Raw genomic sequence first — 22596 nt, 5'->3', positions numbered from 1 at the left:
GAAAACCTAGGACATGTTAGAATATGCCCTCTAAAAAAAGATGTTGCTTCACCTTGCACTGCCTTCCAAAAAGAAAAAAAAGCACAAAACTTGGAGACTGTCCTTGAATTTTGGAAGCAATGTGTCATACATTCAGGTAGAGTGGCTACTTTTAAGTAGAGCCCAGAGCAAGAGTGGGCTTTAAGGCTGATAAAGGCTATAAAGTAAGCTGATCTCCTATGGCCCAAAAGACCCAGTAGTACTTGAATTACCTATGCCAGAAAAGTCTACTCTATAGAGCCTCTGAAAACCCCCAAAAGAAGAGTCATTGTACAGACACTCAGGTTATCTGTCAACAATTATTCTCCATTCGAGAAACAGCTCCTAGTTCTGCAGGGCCATGATACAGATAGAACACCCAGTTACAGGACACCAAGTGACTACAGGACCAGAGCTGCCCATCATGAAATGGGTTACCCAATCTACTGAGTTACGAAATTGAGTATGTGAAACAGCATCTTATCATTAAAGAGAAATGAAATATATGAATAAGAAAAGAAGGCATAAACTGAATAAGTGGCTCAAATCCCATAGTACCTACTCCAGCTGCTTCACTGCCTCTTCCATGACCTCATTTCAATTTCCCGTTCAATTTCCTATGACCAATGAACCGAAGAAGGAAAAAACCCACAGCCTTGGTTTACAGATGCATCTACATGATACGCTGGCAGCACGGGTAAGCTGTAACATCAGTTTCTCACTCCAAAGTTTCCTTGAAAAACAGTAACAAAGGAAAATCTTCCCAATGAGTTTAACTTTGAGCAATACATCTCATTGTCACTTTACTGATAATGTGAGACAGCCTAAGATTCAGATTTACACTGATACATGGGTAATGGCTAATGGGTTGGGATCAAGGAAGTGGAAAGAAAAAGACTGAAATATTGGTAAAAAGGAGGTCCAGAAAGGATCTGTGTGGAAGGATTTCTCATAATGGACATACTTTGTGAAGACATTAGAGATGCTAGTTCCCAGGAAAAGAAAGCTTCCAGCAAGGAACACGGTCACAGTTCTATTAAATTTGAAGCTGAGACTGCCCCAGTTCGGATTCTACCACAGGCAAAAAAAAAAAAAAAAAAAAAGGTTAATGTGCTGACAGAGTGATTTCTCCCTATTACTAAGAGGAAACTGAGTGGCTGTTGTACATCAGGAACAGATAAACTATGTCTAAAATCCAAGGGATTCACTGGCCAGCCTCTTAGTATTATTCCTATGTCCAATAACAAATTTAATGAAAAAGTATGTTAACCCAATAAATATAGGACGCTTAAGGACTCAGATCTTTGGGGTATGAAGGCAAAGAAGCCTGACTAGCCAATGTGCTGAAAAAAATATAAGGAGAATAGAAAATAGGTAGTGGAGAAAGACAGTTATGATTATCAACTTCAGTATGCTGACCAGCTACAAAAATGGAAAATGTCACAGCTAAGCATATTTTACATTAATTATTTCTTCACCATCCCACCCCCTTTCCCACTAGGTTATAAGATGAGCACTAGTGATGACTACATTGCAATTCTGGTTTCAGGTGGGAAAATGACAAAAATAACACCTTGCAACAAAAGGTGACTGATGAGACTTTGTGTCTCCCCTACCTGAATGAAGAGTAAGAGGAAGGGCCCTTCTCCATGGCTCTCGCTCTTAATAAACCCTCAAAATAATACCATTCCTTCCTCCTGTCCCTTCAACCCTAGAAGTGGTAAAAGTTGATCCACTCCTGATAATACTTGGATGCTTCATTATTTGTTCCCTTAACTCTGCCTACACCTGTCAAGGATGCCTTCACTAAAATCTCTTCATTTAAATCATCCGAGATAAGCTCTATTTCCTGCTGGGATACTGACTGATACCAAAGTACATGTGGAAATTAGAAAAGTAGTATTCTGACTTAGTAAAAATAAATAAATAAGGATGATTTTTTAAATGTTTTTAAATAATCTCTACTCCCAACATGGGGCTCAAATTCACAACCCTGAGATTAAGAGTCGCACACTCTACTGACTGAGCCAGCCAGGTGCCTCAGGATGATTAACTTATAATCTTTGTTACATGAAATCTACAGAGCAGCATTTCTCATAGTATGGTGTGCTGATCTTCTGTGGTTCCTGTATAAGAATTATCTGGGGTTGTCCATCAAATGATGAATGGATAGATAAAATGTGGTATATATCCATACAGTGGAATTTAAAAAAAAAAAACACAGAATTAGCTAGGCTACTTTAAAATGCAGATTCCTAGGCTTCATCCCAAACTTTCCAAATCAGAATTTCTGGAAATGAGGCCCTAGACCCAACACTTTCAGTAAACCTTCCCAGAAAATTCTTCGCACACTAAAATTTAAGAACCAGTGTTCAAAAGCAGTGATTCTCAAAGTATAGTTCCCCACACCAGCAGTATCAGCATCAGGTAGAAACTTGTTAGAAATGTAAATTCTTGCTCTCTGGGCTCAGACCTAGTTTGCGGCGACATGGCTAAACGCACCAAGAAGGTCGGAATCGTAGGTAAATATGGGACCCGTTATGGTGCCTCCCTCAGAAAAATGGTGAAGAAGATTGAAATAAGCCAGCACACCAAGTATACTTGCTCCTTCTGTGGCAAAACAAAGATGAAAAGACGAGCTGTGGGGATCTGGCATTGTGGCTCCTGCATGAAAACCATCGCTGGTGGCGCTTGGACCTTCAACACCACTTCTGCTGTCACAGTAAAGTCCGCTATCAGAAGACTGAAGGAATCAAGAACTAATGATGTAATGTATGGTGATTAACATAACAATAAAAAATTTTAAAAAAAAAGAAGACTGAAGGAGTTGAAAGACCAGTAGAAGCTTCACCATTTGAAACATTACTAGCCTATAATAAATGGGTTAATTTATGTAACAAAAAAAAAAATGTAAATTCTTGAAAAAAAAAAAAGAAAGAAAGAAATGTAAATTCTTGGGCCCCACTCCAGTCCTACTGAGTCAGAAACTCTGAGAGTGGGGCCAAGCAGTCCTGTGTTTCAATAAGCCTTCCGGGTGATTCTGGTGGACACTGAAGTTTGAGAACCACTATTCTAGAGTTTTGTCTTTTCTCTGCACAGCAAACATGTGATTTTTGTCAGCCAGCATCTGTTCCCAAATTCTATGTGATTCAAATAGGACTAACTCAATCCCCACAACCTACCAAAGAGCTAAGAACTTAACCAAGACCTTACCTGTCATCTTCTGACCTTACTGATAGGCTCATTCTAGTTATGAAATGAGTAAGTCATGGAGATGAAAGGTACAGCATTGAAAATACAGTTGTAATAGGAAAGTATGGTGACAAATGGGAGCTACACTTGTGGTGAGCACAGCATAATTATAGTGTTGTTGAATCACTGTTGTACACCTGAAACTAATGTAACATTGTATATCAACCATACTTCAACTTTTTAAGTAAAAAATTTAAAAATTAGTAAAAATAAACTGGTTTAAAAAATGCTCTTACAGTAGATCACGGACTAACATAGTGTTCATCTCCTTTCCCTAGAGAAACCATATTAGAATGAAAGTAGTCCTTGCATCTGCCAAAATTAAGAATACCCCCATTCTCTGAGCAAAACCAATCCTATTGATAGCAATGAAAATGAAACTGTAAGAAACTAAGAGACAAAATCCTGTCAAATGTTTACACTCCCCTTCTATTCCCCATTAATTATCATGCCAAGTACTCAGATATTACTGGCCCTGCTGCCAACCCTGTGCCTGAGGTGGGATTACTCAACCGTCTGAACATTCACTGGGCCCCAGAGGTGAAACCACTCACTCAACTGTGGGCGCAGACAACCAAGCTTTTTGCCCATGACTTACAGCCAAGCTTCTGTAATCATGACCTGGCAAGCATTCTGACCCCCTTTATTATTATTTCACTCAGGGCAGAAATTAAGAGCCTGTGGAGACAGCCACTCACATTTTCTTTACCTGACTAGTGACTCTGATGCATTAAATCAAAAGAGTATGACATCCTATTTCAAGATTGTTAATTAAAGACTATTATGTCCTCTTCTCCTCTAAAAAAAAACCACCCCAAACAAAAAGGAGTAAAATAAACAGACATAAACTCCTTCAAAGAAATCAAAAGACCTGTGGTAAGCCTAACCACAATCTATGAAGATAGGAAGTGAACAGAGAAGAGGTAAACAATACAAAAGGGCACAGCAAGGTCAAACCGAAATGCCTGAAGAATATATTTATTTACCCCATAAAATTCCAAAAAGACTCAGGAAGTAAAAGCACAAGGTATCAAAGAAAGTGAGGTAAGAAGGGATCTGAAGACAAGAGAGTTATTTAAACATCTATGTAAGTAACAGATACACAGAAACCAGGAAGTATAGTCTCTAGAGAAGTTAAACGAAACAAGGGACTCCAGATTAAAGGGACACACAGATAGAGAATAGCATGGGAATGGGGCAAGTAACTGAAAATACACGGTTGAAGAAAAAGTCTATATCCTGGATAGTCAATCCTCTAATTCCCTTCTCCAACCATGGGGCTAGGCTCATGATCCCCAGAAAGAAGTTAAAGAAACCCCTAGAGAAAGAAGACCACCTCAGGAGAAAAGACCTACAGCTACAGATATTTGGGTCCCCAGGAAAACAGCTAGGTAGTTCCCTAACTGTCATCAAGAGAAGCCCACCAATTGACAAGCCCTGGCCCCTGGCCCCAGGGACACAGTTTGGAGAAATGCAAATCATAACCACAATGAGATACCACCACACACTCACTAGGGTTGCTATAATCAAAGAGATGGATAATAACAAGTGTTGACAGGAATGTGGAGAACCTCATCCTTGGGTGGAACACTAGTGCATCAATGGTAGGAATGAAAATAAGTTTACAACTTCGGAAAAATGTTTGGTGGTTCCTCAAAAGGTTAAGCTTAGAGTTACAGCTATTCTATCCCTAGATATAACCAAGAGAAATGAAAATTTGTATATGAATGTTCGTAACAGCATTATTCACAATAGCCATAAAGTAGAAAATCTAAATACCCATCAAATATGGCTTCTTGGCCTTTTGGCTAAGATCGAGTGTTTAAATGTCCATCAATTGATGAACAGATAAATATAACGTGGTATATTCATACAACAGAATACTATTCTACATTAAAAAGGAATGAAATATTGACACATCCTACAGTACAGATAAACCTTGAAAACATTATACTAAAGGTCACTTGGGTGGCTCAGTTGTTTAAGTGTCTGCCTTCAGCTCAGGTCATGATCTCAGGTCCATGGTCCCTTGCTCTGTAGGGAGTCTGTTTCTCCCTCTCCTTCTGCTGCTCCGCCCCCCGCCCCGCTCATGCTCTTGCTTGCTCTCTCTCTCAAATGAATAAATAAAATCTTAAAGCTCTCTCTCTCAAATAAATAAATACAATCTTAAAAAAAAAGAAAGAAAGAAAACATTATACTAAGTGTAAGATAGACATCACAAAAGACTTTATATTTTATAATTCCATTTATGTGAAATGTCCAAGGGTTTTCACAATTTCCTAAGTGTTGAAAGCAATAAAGGTCTCTTTTATTATGTTAATGAGATGACTTTTGGCCCCCACCTAAGGATAGGGACTGTTGCCAGGAGAACCAACCATATGATTAGAGGGCTGGAACTTTCAATCCTACCATCCCAACCTCTAGGAAGGGGAGAGGGGCAGGAGGTTGAACAGATAGCCAACGGCCTGTGATTTAATCAATCATGCCTAAGTAATGAAGCCTCCATAAAAATCCAAAGGACAGGGTTTAGAGAGCTTCTGAGTTGGTGGAAAGTTTGGGGAGAGTGGCATACCTAAACAGGACATGGAAGTTCCTTTCCCCATACCTTGCCCTATGCAACTCTTCCATCTGGCTGTTCTGGAGTTATATCCCTCACTAAAAAACAAAAACAAAAAAACCAGTAATCTAGTAAGTTGTCTGAGTTCTGTGAACAGCTCTAACAACTTAATTGAACCTAAGGAGGAAGTCATGGGAACCTCTGATTTATAGCTGGTCCATCAGAAGTACACATTACAACCTAGGCTTGGTACTGCTGTCTGAAGTCTAAGAGGGGGTCATGGGAACTTCCAATCTGTATCTGGTGGGTCAGAAGCACAGGTAACAACATGGGCTTAAAACTGGCATCTGAAATTGGGAAATGGTTGGGTGCACTGAGGCTGGGGAGCAATTCTGTAGAACTGACCCCTTAACCTGCGGGATCTGATGCTATCTCCAGATGGATAGTGTCAGAATTGAACTGAATTATAGAACACCAAGCTGGTGTCTGGAGAATTATTTGGAACTGCATGGGAACCCCACCCCCAGCCTTGTTCCACACATTGAAAATTGAGTCTCGGACATTTCAACGGTAAGAGGTTTATTTTGGAGTGGTAAAAATGTTCTAAAATTGATGTGGTCATGGCTGCACAACTCCGTGAGTATAATAAAAAGCATTAAATTGTGTGCTTTAAATAGGTGGATTGTATAAGTGACTTACATATCAATAAAAACATTTTGAAAGATTAGATATACAGATAGGCAAGGACACCAGCTAGCCAGCTAGCTAACTGCCCTCTTTCCTTTCCCTCTTCCCACTTGCCATATATATTCAACAGGCAGGTATTTATTGCCCTTCACCCTCAAAACAAAACAGAGAGAGAGAGAGAAGTGTTTTATTCTTTAAAGAAATATTGGCCTGTCTGGGAAGAACTATAGTGATTAATACTGGTGCTAGTTCCTATGAAGGTATAGGCCTCCTCTCCTCATTCTGACATTTGGAGGTCCCTAATTTAAACTAGATCCCCAACCACTCACTTTAAAGCTAGGCTGGCTGGTCAAAAGCCAACCCACTTTCACAGTACTTAATCTATTGATTGATCCTCAAAAAAAAAAAAAAAAAAACTGACAACCAAACACTTGAGGAAGGCCAGAAATAAGAAAAGCCCAAGAAAAACAAAAGATTGAAATAAAAATGACTCCAGAACAAAATGTAGTAATTCAAAAAGTAAAAAAAATTGGGGAGAAAAAAAAATCCCATACCTCCAGATAACAGGAAGGTCCCCAGGAACTACAGGGAATTGACAGATTCAATGGTATGACTGAAAGCCTAGAAAACTTGAGGAATTATAAGGCTATGTAAAGAAATATATGATTTTTTTTAAGAAATGTATGATTTTTTTAAAAAAAGGAATCTACTAGAAACATTCTCCTTTGAGTAGCACAGGACATTGTAACCATAAAGAAAGGAAATATGATCCTGGCATATACTACACTGAACAATATTTACATATCTCAAAGTATGTATTAACTTTTAGAATCATCTACAGAGAAGTCACAGAAGATTTAGCTACAACTACAGACCAGTATGTAAATTTTATTAACCTTTTTTTTTGTAAATTTTATTAACTTTGACAAAGCAAGAATAAAGGTGAGTTGACAGAAGTTGAGAAACTTAAGGTAGAGAGTAATAATGGTAAAGATAAAATGACTAATGTGCTTGTTTTACAAAATGTGGAATCAAGGAGTTGAAAGCTGATAAAACAAGAAATAGAAGTTTGAGTATCCTTTTTGTGGGTGCAGAAATGAGCAGCAATGGAAATGAGATAGTGATATAACTGGAAGGATAAGAGAAAATGTGTTATTAATCAAAACACTTTGTCACTGTGGTACATCAACAGAAAAAAATTAAATATGATGAATTCAAAAATAGTGGGTAATTACATTATTTAGAGATAAGGAGTTAACCATGAGGGGGAAATGATGCCTTCATAAGTTTGCACTATTTGGCTTTTTATTTTTATCAAATGAACTGCACATGGTTAAAAGTTATTTTGAATGCTTCTGTGATCTTGCAAGGTTGAAAGCAAATAGTCCTATTTTTAAATATGTAATAATCTATCTTGCTAACATATTTCTAACATCTCTCACCTAAGCCTAGAAACTTCATCTCTGGTTTTCTAACATCCCTACAGTGGGCTGGATATTAAGGGGTGTCACTGAACTCCCCCACCTTCAATGAAAATAGTACATAAATGTGCATGGTGTGTAATCATTTTTTAGTGGGAGAGAGAAGACAGGAAAATGAGTATGGGATACAATATTTTAAAAGATAGATTACTGAAAAACCAAAAGGTAGAAGACTGATTTCTATACTTCTAACTCACTTCAATAGCAGTGTGATAAATACAAAGAGTTCAACTATTCTATAATAAGCACTATATAAATCCTAAAACTCTACCATAACATATTAGACTTTAAAAAGCCAGAAAAATATAGCTATTGCCAGTTAATCTCAAAACTGGGGAAAGTTTACAAGAAATATGGTTCTGGCATGTTAGAGATCCCTAATTTTAGTGTCCTCATTAACTGAATAACCTATTGGGCACAACACCTACTTACCCATTTTATTTGTCAAGCTTACATTTATTCAAATATAATTAATACATACTGATTCCCCAACAGATAATCTATTCTACACACTGACATCAAAACAATATGGTTTTTAGGAAGTTGGGCAGGAAAGGCAAAGAAAGAGTAAGGGATGAATGATGGAGCTAATTTCCCAAGTTTCAAAAGAATTTGTCACCATCTTTCAAAAATAAAAGAACCATTGATTGGGTTCCCAAATTATATTATGTGTTGATCAATTCAAGAACAGCCTAATACTGCTGAGAAAACCACAGAATAACAGGATTTTGAATAATCTTTCATTGAAAGGCCAAAGTTAAACATCATATTCCTTAAGAGAACTAGCAACAGTAGACATATTAATAGTGCTAGGCACTGTTTCTAATATATCAGGGCCCACATTAAAACCACTGCTAAAGTCTAGAAATGGTCATAACAAATCTTTCAACCTTACAGCATAAAAGTCAGTTGATAATTTCTTTGTCTAACACCTAATAAAACTCATTCTTCCAAAATTGTGGAAAAGCTAAGCACAGTCCTCCCTTATTATAAAGTTTCCTGTTACAAAGTTGCATGGTTTACACATATGTTATACTTTATTATTTTTTTAAAAGCCCTCCTTATAACACCCTCTTTGTTGTAATACTCAACATACTTTGCCTCCAGGCTAGATATATAATGAAAGCAAAATGAATTCAGACAGATTTTTGAGGAAAAAAAGCTAGTTTCATTTTAGTAGTCTTTCTAAAGTCCTTTTTCTTTCCTTGTAGCTTTTCATCATCTCAATGTTTTGTTCCCACTGAACATTTTCCTTTTCTTTTTACATATTTCCTTTGGTAAATGAAAGATGATAGATTGTTAAAACCATTTTGTACTACCTTTGAAACGAGAACTTTTAATCTACAATTCCTGCCTCCCAAAACCTTGTACAAATTTCATCTTTAAGACAATGAACTGTATAGGACTTAACCAGCTGCAAAAAGCCATATGAAATCTTAATTTTCCATTCACTTATGTTCATAGTCCCCTAAAATCATGAATATAACTTTCCAAATTAGATTTAGGAATACTTCTCAGTTATTGTTTCCATATTAAATAATACTGTCTTATTTTAGCAAAAATCTAGAAATGCTTTCTTATTCATAAATTTCAATGTAAGGAAATTTGGTATTAAAACCATGCTTGTTTTTTTTCTTTAAATTTTTTATTGTTATGTTAATCACCATACATTACATCATTAGCTTTTGATGTAGTGTTCCATAAAACCCTGCTTATTTTTTTTTTAAAGATTTTATTTATTTTTTTGACAGAGACACAGCGAGAGCAGGAACACTAGCAGGGGGAGTGGGAGAGGGAGAAGCAGGCTCCCCGCTGAGCAGGGAGCCCGATGTGGGACTCGATCCCAGGACCCTGGGATCATGACCTGAGCAGAAGGCAGACGCTTAACGACTGAGCCACCCAGGCGCCCAACCCTGCTTATTTTTAACTTAGGCAGAAATACAGTTCAAATTAATATAATATGGGGGCCTCATTCAGATATACCAAGCTTAATCATTTATCATATTCTCAATTAGCCAGAAATGACTTCAATTAAGTACTCTATGAAATACTGATGGTACAAATTTTATATCTTTAGAAGTTGAAGAGGTAAGTACACACAATACTATTCTTCCACATAAAGCATGCCTACTAATACTAGAACTCTATTCTTGATATTCTTGCGTATCTCAAAATTTATAATAGTGAAAAAAAATTGGGAAAAAAAAGTTAGCAATATAATTCTTAAATCATCCTACCTATGTATAACATTTTAATATTTACTGTCCACATAAAGAATTATAAAAGAATGTTCATAGCAGTTTTATTCACATTAGTAAAAAAATTGGAAAACCACCCAAAAGCACATCAAAAAGATAATCTAGGCCATTGTTGTTGTGGTTGGTGCACTGAGCTCCACAGCTCCGAGAGCCAGCTGCATCCCTTCCCTGCCACCGCCATGAAGTGGATGTTCAAGGAGGACCGCTTGCCGGAACACAGATGCGTGGAATCTGCGAAGACCCAAGTGAAATATCCCGACCGGGTTCCAGTGACTGTGGAAAAAGTCTCAGGCTCTCAGATTGTTGACAATGACAAACGGAAGTATCTAGTTCCATCTGACATCAGTGTGGCTCAGTTCATGTGGCTCATCAGGAAAAGGATCCAGCTTCCTTCTGAAAAGGCAAGCTTCCTGTTTGTGTGTAAAACAGTCCCACAGTCCAGCCTAACTACGAGACAACTTTAGGAGAAGGAAGAGATGAAGAGGGATTCTTATATGTGGCCTACGGTGGACAGAACACTTCTGGCTTCTGAGGGCCAACACCGGGCTAGGTGCACCATTCCTGTTTGCATATCTTGTCAACAGCCAGCCATTTTCAGTTACCAGATTCTACACATCGACCTCTTAGTGCATTTGTAACTGGGTTTATTTTGTACTATATTAGACGGTTTTGTTTCCTTAGATTAGTAAGTTAACATACAGAGTTTTGTTATGAGTTTTCCTTTTGTGCACTGTCCTCATGGCTGTACTCTCCAGGGAACCTGTTCCTCTGAAAATCATATTTAATGAAGATATTTCCATATTAAAGTGATGGAGGCAGGGTATTATAATGAAAGGGAAGGAGATGATGCATTTCTTCTGGATTATGTTTGAAGTGCTAAAGATGGCTAAGTGTTAAAAGCACCAAAATTAAATCCTTAGCAATCAGAACACTTGTTTCACTAGATTTTGCCAACTGTCAATCATGTTGGACTGAGCTAATCTGTTCCTCTTTCTGAAACTATTAAGGTAAATAATTAACAAACTTCTGCTTATAAAGGCAAAAAAAATCCGATAATATACTTAAAGCTTATTGTGTATGTTATTGTGTGTATACATGTGTGTATATATATACATATGTATGTACGCACACACACACACACACTTATATGTGTGTGCAGATAGACAGATATCCTCTACACAGAGTACTACTAATGTACTCTTAAAATAACTTTAACCTGGTAGTAGTCAACAAACATTTGTTTTTCATATTAAACATTAACATGTATCTCTACCCTGTGTTTTAGAATTTAAATCTGCAAGCAAGAGTTTCCATGCAGATTGGAAAAGGGTTACTGAATCAACTTAATTCAAGAAATACTGGGGGATGGGAAGGACTGTTCATTTCCATTGGCAATATGTTTGGTAGATGAATATTTTAAACTGTTGGAACATTTTATGTCACAGTGTCATTTAAATAAAGTAGTTTATGGTAATCATTTTCCTTCTCAATTGAGTAAAATATTTAATAGCTTAGTTATTCCACTGTTAAGAAAGGAATCATGATGAAACATATATATAGATCAAAAATGGCTGTCAAGTCCTATCAAAACTACCATATTTAACCTTTCTCTCGTCAAAGGCAGTCCTGACCACAGACATTTCCATAACACTTTTCCAGCCTTGGCATTCAGCCACCATGAAAGAAATTATTTTTTTCAAACAACACCAAGAAACTTAAAATATTCTTTTTAGCCTTTCCCCTCTTAGCCACAGTAGGCAAAAAGGCATTTAACCACCAAATTTCCAAAGTATATATAGAGAAGGAATCAGAATTCACCTTTCAGGAAAAGTAACAACTTTAAATGATCACGTAAAAAACGAATTTGCAGACTACAGGGAACCTTCTTTATAACCCTCCCCCGGGAACTAAAGGTTTTATACAATATAATATACAGGAAGACGGGACTTGAAAGTAACATTGTTTTATGGGTCTTGGACCAGAGATTTTATAAATGAATACCATATATATGAGAAAACCCAGCACAGGATGAGAATCAATCCTATTATCCCCTTGATCTTCTGACTTCTCACTATGGATCCATAAAGGATCTTAAAAACAAATGAGGGAAGTTCTCCAATATTATAAAATACCTACCCTTTAATGCCAAGGCAAGGAACAGGAGCCAGCCCACCATAGGGATCCTTTTCTAACATTATTCTCTAACATTTCAACCATATCTGTTAGAAAATAAAGGCCATATGGTTCACTGGTGAGACAAGGGTTATCAAAACATTATCTGTTGATTCCCTATAAGGAAAATAGCACTAATCTTTTATTAGTACTAATAGCCCCACACAGAAAAGCAGGACTGTGTTCTGGCTGTTCATTCACCCCAGCTGAGCATATCAGTTCACTCTCTGGATGACTATCAAAGAATCCAGACAGCTTTGGGAAGCACAGCCTCTCAGCAACCACATGTGGCCACTAACACATTTCCTTGGCAGAAAAGAAAAAAGCCTCAGTTTAGACAATTAGAAGTTATTTGAAGGCTGAGGATCTGCTTATCGAGGGTTGCCTCAAGATGAGGCAAAAGATGACTTACTTATTCTTCAGTTTACTGTTTTCTTTCACGGGCTTTTTATTCCAAAGAATGTATGAATTTTTATTTATGTGACAATATAATCCCATACAATCTTATAGAAGTCATTTTATGATTTGAAAAATATTCCACCACGCTCATATAAATTATTAGTAAAATCTGTTCACCTTCTTTACTAACAATCATATTCCAAACATACTGAACCTTTTATATACAGCATTTTCTCTCCACTTTGGTCACAAATTTGGGACTACTGTGCTGTCAGACCTTTGTAATCCATACCATGCCCATATTATGCCTACATTCTGACTTTCAACTTTCCTTGATAAAAATTCTACTTTCTTGAAGTTTCATTTGTTGAAAAAAATCAAAGTAAAATAAAAGAACTGTAAGGGTTCAAGGAAAATGAGCTCTCACAGACACAGAAAGAAGAGAGATAAAAAGGGTTAATGAGAAGAAATGTCTTTTATACTAAATATCAAAGAATTTAAATAATTTTTGAAAACTAAAACCTTTTTGACTTGTGAATATTATCACAAGTACTCAGTAATTTTGAATATCACATTTTATGCAAAAAACATTGATAAGAAAAGGATGAATAATATATAGAAACAAAACTCCAAATCATTGAAAAAGCTCATTATTTCTACTGGTAAGCTTGACTTGCATAAATGCTGCCTCACTGGTATATGGGGAAATAATGTGAGTAAAGGTAAGCCCAGAGGCCCAAGTAATCACCTCCACCTTTACCACTATGGTAACTACTATATCCCATGTACTACAGTACTTGGTCAACATGTGTTTGTGAAGGAAAAAACAAAACTCAGAAGTTGGCTAGAATGAGTCCACTGGGCTAACATTTGTTTCCAAAACATAACCTTGAAAGCCTGATGTGTATAACATCAGCTCTGTACAACCACATGGCAATTTTGTTTCATTCACCCAACAAATACTATGTGCCAAGAACTGTGCAAGACATTAAATACGTGGTGAGCAGAAGACATGGTCTCTACCCTCACTAAGCTTACAGAAAGGCCTCCCTCTCCTTCTTGCAGAGTGCACATAGACCCTCTCTTTAATTAGCAAGAATATGAACTAAACAAAACAAGCACCAATGACTGGATGATATGGAAGGCTGCAAAACGGAAACAAAATGAGAACCAAACAAAACCCTAACAATATATACATATGAAATACAACATTATAATAACTGAGAAATAATTTGTTATCAAGTGAGATACAGTGGTAGTGTCATCTACCAAATCTCAAATAATCAGTGGATGATCCACACAATACGAACAAGATGTAAAAGGAACAGATCTAAAATGACTCTCAGAGACTATTTCATATAGGGAAATCTCAAATTTCATTGAGCAAAAATCATTTACAAGTGATAGTTCAAGTATATAGACTGAAAAGGGAACCTGAAATGGCAAAGTACCAAAAAGAAGCAGAAGGCACTGATGACTGTCAGAAGTGCTGTTGTACATGCTCCCCATCAGTCTCAGAGTACTGATACAGGGTACTCCCCATCCACTTGCAGACACTGTTACCAGACATCCTGAGCTGTTACTGGACACAGCCCTCAAGGAGGCTTTCCCATAATATAAGATATGCACAGGCTTAAAATCACTGTATGAAATTTTTTACCATTTTAAAGGAAAGGCCAGTTTGATTTGGAGTATAAGAATTGACAGGTAAAATATATCCATCGCCAAATATTTAGGAATATCATATAACATGCTATTTTTCTATTTATAGATAAACCCAAGTAACATGGTAGCGTTTTTCTGTTTGCTAGTAAATCCATGTTTTCAATTGATGCAAACTGAAGACCAATATTTAATAAATTCTTCAACTGACTTCAGATATATTAAGTAAAAGCTTTGCTGAAAAATATACCTACTTCACATATTTATTGCCATAACTTGCATACATATTATAAAGCACCAGACTTCACATGATAAACATACTTTTTCAATGACTGTGCCATTTTAATGGTGAGATAACTAAATTCCAGAAATATAAAATTACTCTGGGTTAACTCAGATTGGACTATCCTAGGCTATAGTCTATTTATTGCACACTGATATGTTAATGGTGGGTATATTTGGAAGATGGTGCTAAATCATTTATTTCCTCTTTTCTACACATCCACATGTTTAAAATATTCCTTTGTGAACATGATTATTTTTATAACAAAAGTATACACATTTTGGTGTGGGGAGTATTAAAGAAGGAAAAGATGAAGTAAAATCAGGCCCTACATCACTTCAAGTTTCAATTTATCTATTAAGAATTTGGAACATGCCGCCAAATTTAACATAGACTAAACCCAGAACTAAAAACATGACAAATGGGTGCACGGTTAAAGGAACCAAGCCAGGGATCTGAACATTTAAATAGCATGTCCGGGGGCAGAGCAAGATGGCGGAGAAGTAGGAGACCTGGATTTCATCTGGTCTCAGGAATTCAGCTGAATAGGGATCAAACCATTCTGAACACCTACAAACTCAACAGGAGATCGAAGATAAGAATAGTAACAACACTCTGAACAGAACAGTGACCACTTTCTGGAAGGTAGGACGTGTGGAGAAGTGAATCCGAGGCGATATTAGGGAGGATAGACGGCGGGGGAGACGGCCTCCATCGGCCGCTTCTGGCAAGTGATAGAGCCCAGAGCACAAAATCGGAACTTTTAGAAGTCGGCTCTGCTAAGGGACGTCGCTCCAGTGGCAAAGCTGGGGGTGGAACCCTCGCAGGACAGTGTGATCTCAGGACCCTCGGGGTCACAGAAAGACCGGGGGTGCCTGAGTACGGCAGAGCTCCCAGGTATCGGAGCGGGGAAGCCGGCTGCAGAGATGGAGCCGAGGCCTGGACTCTCAACTCAGGGTGGCCATAAACTGTGATCCGTGGCCCAGTCGGGCCACTGCTCCTCCAGCAGGGACCCAACAAGCGGCAGATCTGGGGAGACTCCCCTCCCTCCCCTGGGAGGAGCGGCTCAGGAGCGCACCGCAGGGATCTGCTGGGTTTGAAGACTCCACACGGGGTCGGGTGCCAGAGATAGAAACGCTCGGTCACAGGCCGGGTGAGCACGCAGTGCGGCCGGAGACCAGGGAGACGGGAGTGAATGCTTTTCTCTGGGGGCGCACTGAGGAGCGGGGCCCCGAGTTCTCAGCTCCTCCGGGCGGAGATTGGGAGGCCACCATTTTCACCCTGGTCCTCCAAAGCTGTACTGAGAGCTTGCAGGGAACAAAAGCTCCTGAGAGCAAACCGGAGCAGCTTGCTTAGCCCGGACCGACAAGGGCGGGGCAATTCCGCCTCCGGCAAAGACATTTGGGAACCACAGCAACAGGCCCCTCCCCCAGAAGATCAGCAGGAACAGCCAGCAAGCCAAGACCAAGTTTACCGATCAAGGAGAACGGTAGAACTCCAGCGCTAGGGGAATACTGCACATAGAATTCATGGCTTTTTTACCATAATTCATTAGTTTTTCAAAGTTAATTTTTTTAAACTGGTTTTTTTTTTTTGAATTTTTCTTTTTCCCTTTTTCAAACAACATCTTATCAATCCCTTTTTTAAAAAAAACATTTTTTAATTTCTTTATTGTTATGTTAATCATCATATATTACATCATTTGTTTTTGATGTAGTGTTCCATGATTCATTGTTTGTTCATAACACCCAGTGCTCCATGCAGAATGTGCCCTCTTTAATAGCCATCACCAGGCTAACCCATCCCCCTACCCTCCTCCCCTCTAGAACCCTCAGTTTGTTTTTCAGAGTCCATCATCTCTCATGGTTCGTCTCCCCCTCTGACTTACTCCCCTTCATTCTTCCTCTCCTGCTATCTTTTTCTTTTTCTTTTTTCTTAAAATATGTTGCGTTATTTGTTTCAGAAGTACAGATCTGTGATTCAACAGTCTTGCACATTTTTTATTTTTCATTTTTAGAGTCATATTTTTATCCCTTCATAGTAGTTACCCTTATTTTTGGCATATATATATAAGTTGTTCTCTCTTTAAAATTTTGAGATACAATTTCTTCTAACAGACAAAATATACCCTAAATCACTAGTGTATGGCTTTGTTCTATTCTGCCTGATCACATTCTCTCCCTTTTTTTCTTTTTTTTCTTTTTTCTTTTTCTTTTTAAATCTTCTTCTTTCTTTTTAAAAAGAACTTCTTATCAATTCCTTTTATAAAATCTTTTATACTTTTCATCTTTACAGTCATCTTCCATCCCTTCATTGTATCAACCCTTATTTTGTACATATATAAGTCTTTCTTCCTTTAAAATTTTAGGAGGCACTTTCTTCTAACAGACCAAAATATGCCCAAAAGCTAGTGTGTGGCACTGATCTATGCACTAGCCTGATCATATTTGATCATATTCTGTTTTTTTTTGTTTTGTTCTGTTTTTGTTTGTTTTTATCTTTTTCTTTTTCCTTTTTTTTTCTCTTCTTTCTTTCCCTTTCTTGTCCCCTGGTTTCAGGTCTTTTTTGATTTGTATAGAGTATATTTGCTGGAGACGTATTTAACCTGTTAGCATTCTGTTCTCTCATTCATCTGTTCTCCTCTGGACAAAATGACAAGACGAAAAAAATCACCTCAGCAAAAAGAACAAGAGGTAGTACCGTCTGCCAGGGACCTACTCAATACTGACATTAGTACGATGACGGACCTAGAGTTCAGAATCATGACTTTAAAGATACTAGCTGGGCTTGAAAAAAGCGTGGAAGTTATTAGAGAAACCCTTTCTGGAGAAAGAAAAGAACTAAAATCTAACCAAGTCGAAATCAAAAAGGCTATTAATGAGGTGCAATCAAAAATGGGGGCACTAACTGCTAGGATAAATGAGGCAGAAGAAAGAATCAGTGATATAGAAGACCAAATGATGGAAAATAAAGACGCTGAGAAAAAGAGAGATAAACAACTACAGGATCACGAGGGCAGAATTCGAGAGATAAGCGATACGATAATACGAAACAACATTAGAATAATTGAGATCCCAGAAGAAGAAGAAAGAGAGAGAGGGGCAGAAGGCATATTGGAGCAAATAATAGCAGAGAACTTCCCTAATGTGGGGAAGGAAACAGACATCAAAATCCAGGAGGCACAGAGAACCCGTCTCAAAATCAATAAAAATAGGTCAACACCCCGACATCTAATAGTAAAACTTACGAGTCTCAGAGACAAAGAAAAAATCCTGAAAGCAGCTCGGGAGAAGAGATATGTAACCTACAATGGTAGAAACATTAGATTGGCAACAGACCTATCCACAGAGACCTGGCAGGCCAGAAAGGGCTGGCATGATATCTTCAGAGCACTAAACGAGAAAAATATGCAGCCAAGAATACTATATCCAGCTAGGCTCTCATTGAAAATAGAAGGAGAGATAAAAATCTTCCAGGACAAACAAAAACTAAAGGAATTTGCAAACACAAAACCAGCCCTACAAGAAATATTGAAAGAGGTCCTCTAAGCAAAGAGAGAGCCTAAAAGCAGCATAGATCAGAAAGGAACACAGACAATATACAGTCACAGTCACCTTACAGGCAATACAATGGCACTAAATTCATATCTTTCAATAGTTACCCTGAATGTAAATGAGCTAAATGCCCCAATCAAAAGACACAGGCTATCAGATTGGGTTAAAAAACAAAACCCATCAATATGCTGTCTGCAAGAGACTCATTTTAGACCCACAGACACCCCCAGATTGAAAGTGAGAGGGTGGAAAACAATTTACCATGCTAACGGACACCAAAAGAAAGCTCAGGTGGCAATCCTTATATCAGACAAATTAGATTTTAAAACAAAGACTGTAATAAGAGATGAAGAAGGACACTATATCCTACTTAAAGGGTCTACCCAACAAGAAGATCTAACAATTGTAAATATCTATGCCCCTAACATGGGAGCAGCCAATTATATAAGGCAATTAATAACAAAAGCGAAGAAACACATTGACAACAATACAATAATAGTGGGGGACTTTAACACGCCCCTGACTGAAATGGACAGATCAGCTAAGCAAAAGATCAACAAGGAAATAAAGACTTTAAATGAAACACTGGACCAAATGGACTTTACAGACATATCCAGAACATTCCATCCCAAAGCAACGCAATACACATTCTTCTCTAGTGCCCATGGAACATTCTCCAGAATCGATCACATCCTAGGTCACAAATCAGGTCTCAACCGGTACCAAAAGATTGGGATCATTCCCTGCATATTTTCAGACCACAATGCTTTGAAACTAGAACTCAATCACAAGAGGAAAGTCGGAAAGAACTCAAATACATGGAGGCTAAAGAGCATCCTACTAAGGAATGAATGGGTCAACCAGGACATTAAAGAAGAATTTAAAAAATTCATGGAAACCAATGAAAATGAAAACACAACTCTTCAAAATCTTTGGGATGCAGCAAAGGCAGTCCTGAAAGGAAAGTATATAGCAATACAAGCCTTTCTCAAGAAACAAGAAAGGTCTCAAATACACAACCTAACCCTACACCTAAAGGAGCTGGAGAAAGAACAGCAAATAAAAAAAAAAAAAAATAAACCCAGCAGGAGAAGAGAAATAATAAAGATCAGAGCAGAAATCAATGAAATAGAAACCAAAAGAACAGTAGAACAGATCAACGAAACTAGGAGCTGGTTCTTTGAAAGAATTCACAAGATTGATAAACCCCTGGCCAGACTTATCAAAAAGAAAAGAGAAAGGACCCAAATCAACAAAATCATGAATGTAAGAGGAGAGATCACAACCAACACCAAAGAAATACAAACAATTATAAGAACATATTATGAGCAACTCTATGCCAGCAAATTAGATAACCTGGAAGAAATGGGTGCATTCCTAGAGATGTATCAACTACCAAAATTGAACCAGGAAGAAATAGAAAACCTGAACAGACCTATAACCACTAAGGAAATGGAAGCAGTCATCCAAAATCTCCCAACAAACAAAAGCCCAGGGCCAGATGGCTTCCCAGGGGAATTCTATCAGACATTAAAAGAAGAATTAATACCTATTCTCCTGAAACTGTTCCAAAAAATAGAAAGGGAAGGAAAACTTCCAAACTCATTTTATGAGGCCACCATTACCTTGATCCCAAAACCAGACAAAGACCCCATCGAAAAGGAGAACTACACACCAATATCCTTGATGAACATGGATGCAAAAATTCTCACCAAAATACTAGCCAATAGGATCCAACAGTACATTAAAAGGATTTTTCACCAGGACCAAGTGGGATTTATCCCTGGGCTGCAAGGCTGGTTCAACATCCGCAAATCAATCAACGTGATCCAATACGTTAACAAAAGAAAGAACAAGAATCATATGATCCTCTCAATAGATGCAGAAAAAGCATTTGACAAAGTACAGCATCCTTTCTTGATCAAAACTCTTCAGAGGATAGGGATAGAGGGTACATACCTCAATATCATAAAAGCCATCTAGGAAAAACCTACAGCGAATATCATTCTCAATGGGGAAAAGCTGAGAGCTTTTCCCCTAAGGTCAGGAACGCGGCAGGGATGTCCACTCTCACCACTGCTATTCAACATAGTATTAGAAGTCCTAGCCACAGCAATCAGACAACAAAAAGAAATCAAAGGCATCCAAATCGGCAAAGAGGAAGTCAAACTCTCACTCTTTGCAGATGATATGATACTGTATGTGGAAAACCCAAAAGACTCCACCCCAAAACTGCTAGAACTCATACAGGAATTCAGTCAAGTGGCAGGATATAAAATCAATGCACAGAAATCAGCGGCATTCCTATACACCCACAACAAGACAGAAGAGAGACAAATCAAGGAGTCGATCCCATTTACAATTGCACCCAAAACCATAAGATACCTAGGAATAAATTTAACCAAAGAGGCAAAGGATCTGTACTCAGAAAACTATAAAATACTCATGAAAGAAATTGAAGAAGACACAAAGAAATGGAAAAACGTTCCATGCTCATCGATTGGAAGAACAAACATTGTGAAGATGTCAGGGCTACCTAGAGCAATCTACACATTCAATGCAATCCCCATCAAAATACCATCCACCTTTTTCAAAGAAATGGAACAAATAATCCTAAAATTTGTATGGAACCAGAAGAGACCCCGAATAGCCAGAGGAATATTGCAAAAGAAAAGCAAAGCTGGCGGCATCACAATTCTGGACTTCAAGCTCTATTACAAAGCTGTCATCATCAAGACAGTATGGTACTGGCACAAAAACAGACACATCGATCAATGGAACAGAATAGAGAGCCCAGAAATGGACCCTCAACTCTATGGTCAACTCATCTTTGACAAAGCAGGAAAGAATGTCCAATGGAAAAAAGACAGTCTCTTCCACAAATGGTGTTGGGAAAATTGGACAGCCACATGCAGAAGAATGAAACTGGACCGTTTCCTTACACCACACACAAAAATAGACTCCAAATGGTTGAAAGACCTAAACGTGAGACAGGAGTCCATCCAAATCCTAAAGGAGAACAAAGGCAGCAACCTCTTCGACCTCAGCCACAGCAACTTCTTCCTAGGAACATCGTCAAAGGCAAGGGAAGCCAGGGCAAAAATGAACTACTGGGATTTCATCAAGATCAAAAGCTTTTGCACAGCAAAAGAAACAGTCCACAAAACCAAAAGACAACCGACAGAATGGGAGAAAATATTTGCAAATCACATATCAGATAAAGGGCTAGTATCCAAAATCTATAAAGAACTTATCAAACTCAACACCCAAAGAACAAATAATCCAATCAAGAAATGGGCAGAAGACATGAACAGACATTTTTCCAAAGAAGACATCCAAATGGCCAACAGACACATGAAAAAGTGCTCAACATCGCTCGGCATCAGGGAAATCCAAATCAAAACCTCAATGAGATACCACCTCACACCCGTCAGAATGGCTAAAATTAACAAGTCAGTAAACGACAGATGTTGGCGGGGATGTGGAGAAAGGGGAACCCTCCTACACTGTTGGTGGGAATGCAAGCTGGTGCAACCCCTCTGGAAAACAGTATGGAGGTTCCTCCCACAGTTGAAAATAGAGCTACCATACGATCCAGCAATTGCACTACTGGGTATTTACCACAAAGATACAAATGTAGGGACCCGAAGAGGTACGTGCACCCCAATGTTTATAGCAGCAATGTCCACAATAGCCAAACTGTGGAAAGAGCCAAGATGTCCATCGACAGATGAATGGATAAAGAAGATGTGGTATATATACACAATGGAATATTATGCAGCCATCAAAAGGAATGAGATCTTGCCATTTGCAACGACGTGGATGGAACTGGAGGGTGTTATGCTGAGTGAAATAAGTCAATCAGAGAAAGACATGTATCATATGACCTCACTGATATGAGGAATTCTTAATCTCAGGAAACAAACTGAGGGTTGCTGGAGTGGTGGGGGGTGGGAGGGATTAGGTGGCTGGGTGATAGACATTGGGGAGGGTATGTGCTATGGTGATCCCTGTGAATTGTACAAGACTGATGAATCACAGATCTGTACTTCTGAAACAAATAATGCAATATATGTTAAGAAAAAAAAAGAAGAAGTAGCAGGAGGGGAAGAATGAAGGGGAGTAAGTCGGAGGAGGAGATGAACCATTAGAGACGATGGATTCTGAATAACAAGCTGAGGGTTCTAGAGGGGAGGGGAGAGGGGGGATGGGTTAGCCTGGTGATGGGTATTAAAGACGGCACATTCTGCGTGGAGCACTGGGTGTTATGCAC

At 38.2% G+C, this 22596-nt stretch overlaps 1 protein-coding gene and 2 pseudogenes across 1 annotated transcript in view; 2 read left to right on the top strand and 1 right to left on the bottom strand.

Moving 5' to 3' along the window:
• BBS9 (Bardet-Biedl syndrome 9) overlaps positions 1-22596 on the bottom strand; it is a 470178-nt gene that overhangs the window by 410156 nt on the left and 37426 nt on the right. The gene's annotated exons all lie outside the window — the stretch shown is intronic.
• On the top strand, positions 2507-2803 carry LOC114200221 (large ribosomal subunit protein eL43 pseudogene; annotated as a pseudogene).
• On the top strand, positions 10433-10785 carry LOC114200219 (gamma-aminobutyric acid receptor-associated protein-like 2 pseudogene; annotated as a pseudogene).

The sequence above is a fragment of the Eumetopias jubatus genome, unplaced genomic scaffold (genome assembly GCF_037043125.1).
Source record: "Eumetopias jubatus isolate StellerSeaLion01/CBP00866 unplaced genomic scaffold, mEumJub1_p1.0 scaffold_14, whole genome shotgun sequence".
Classification (NCBI taxonomy): Eukaryota; Metazoa; Chordata; class Mammalia; order Carnivora; family Otariidae; genus Eumetopias; species Eumetopias jubatus.
The sequence above is the reverse complement of the archived record's forward strand: the minus strand, read 5'-3'. Positions and strand labels throughout refer to the sequence as shown.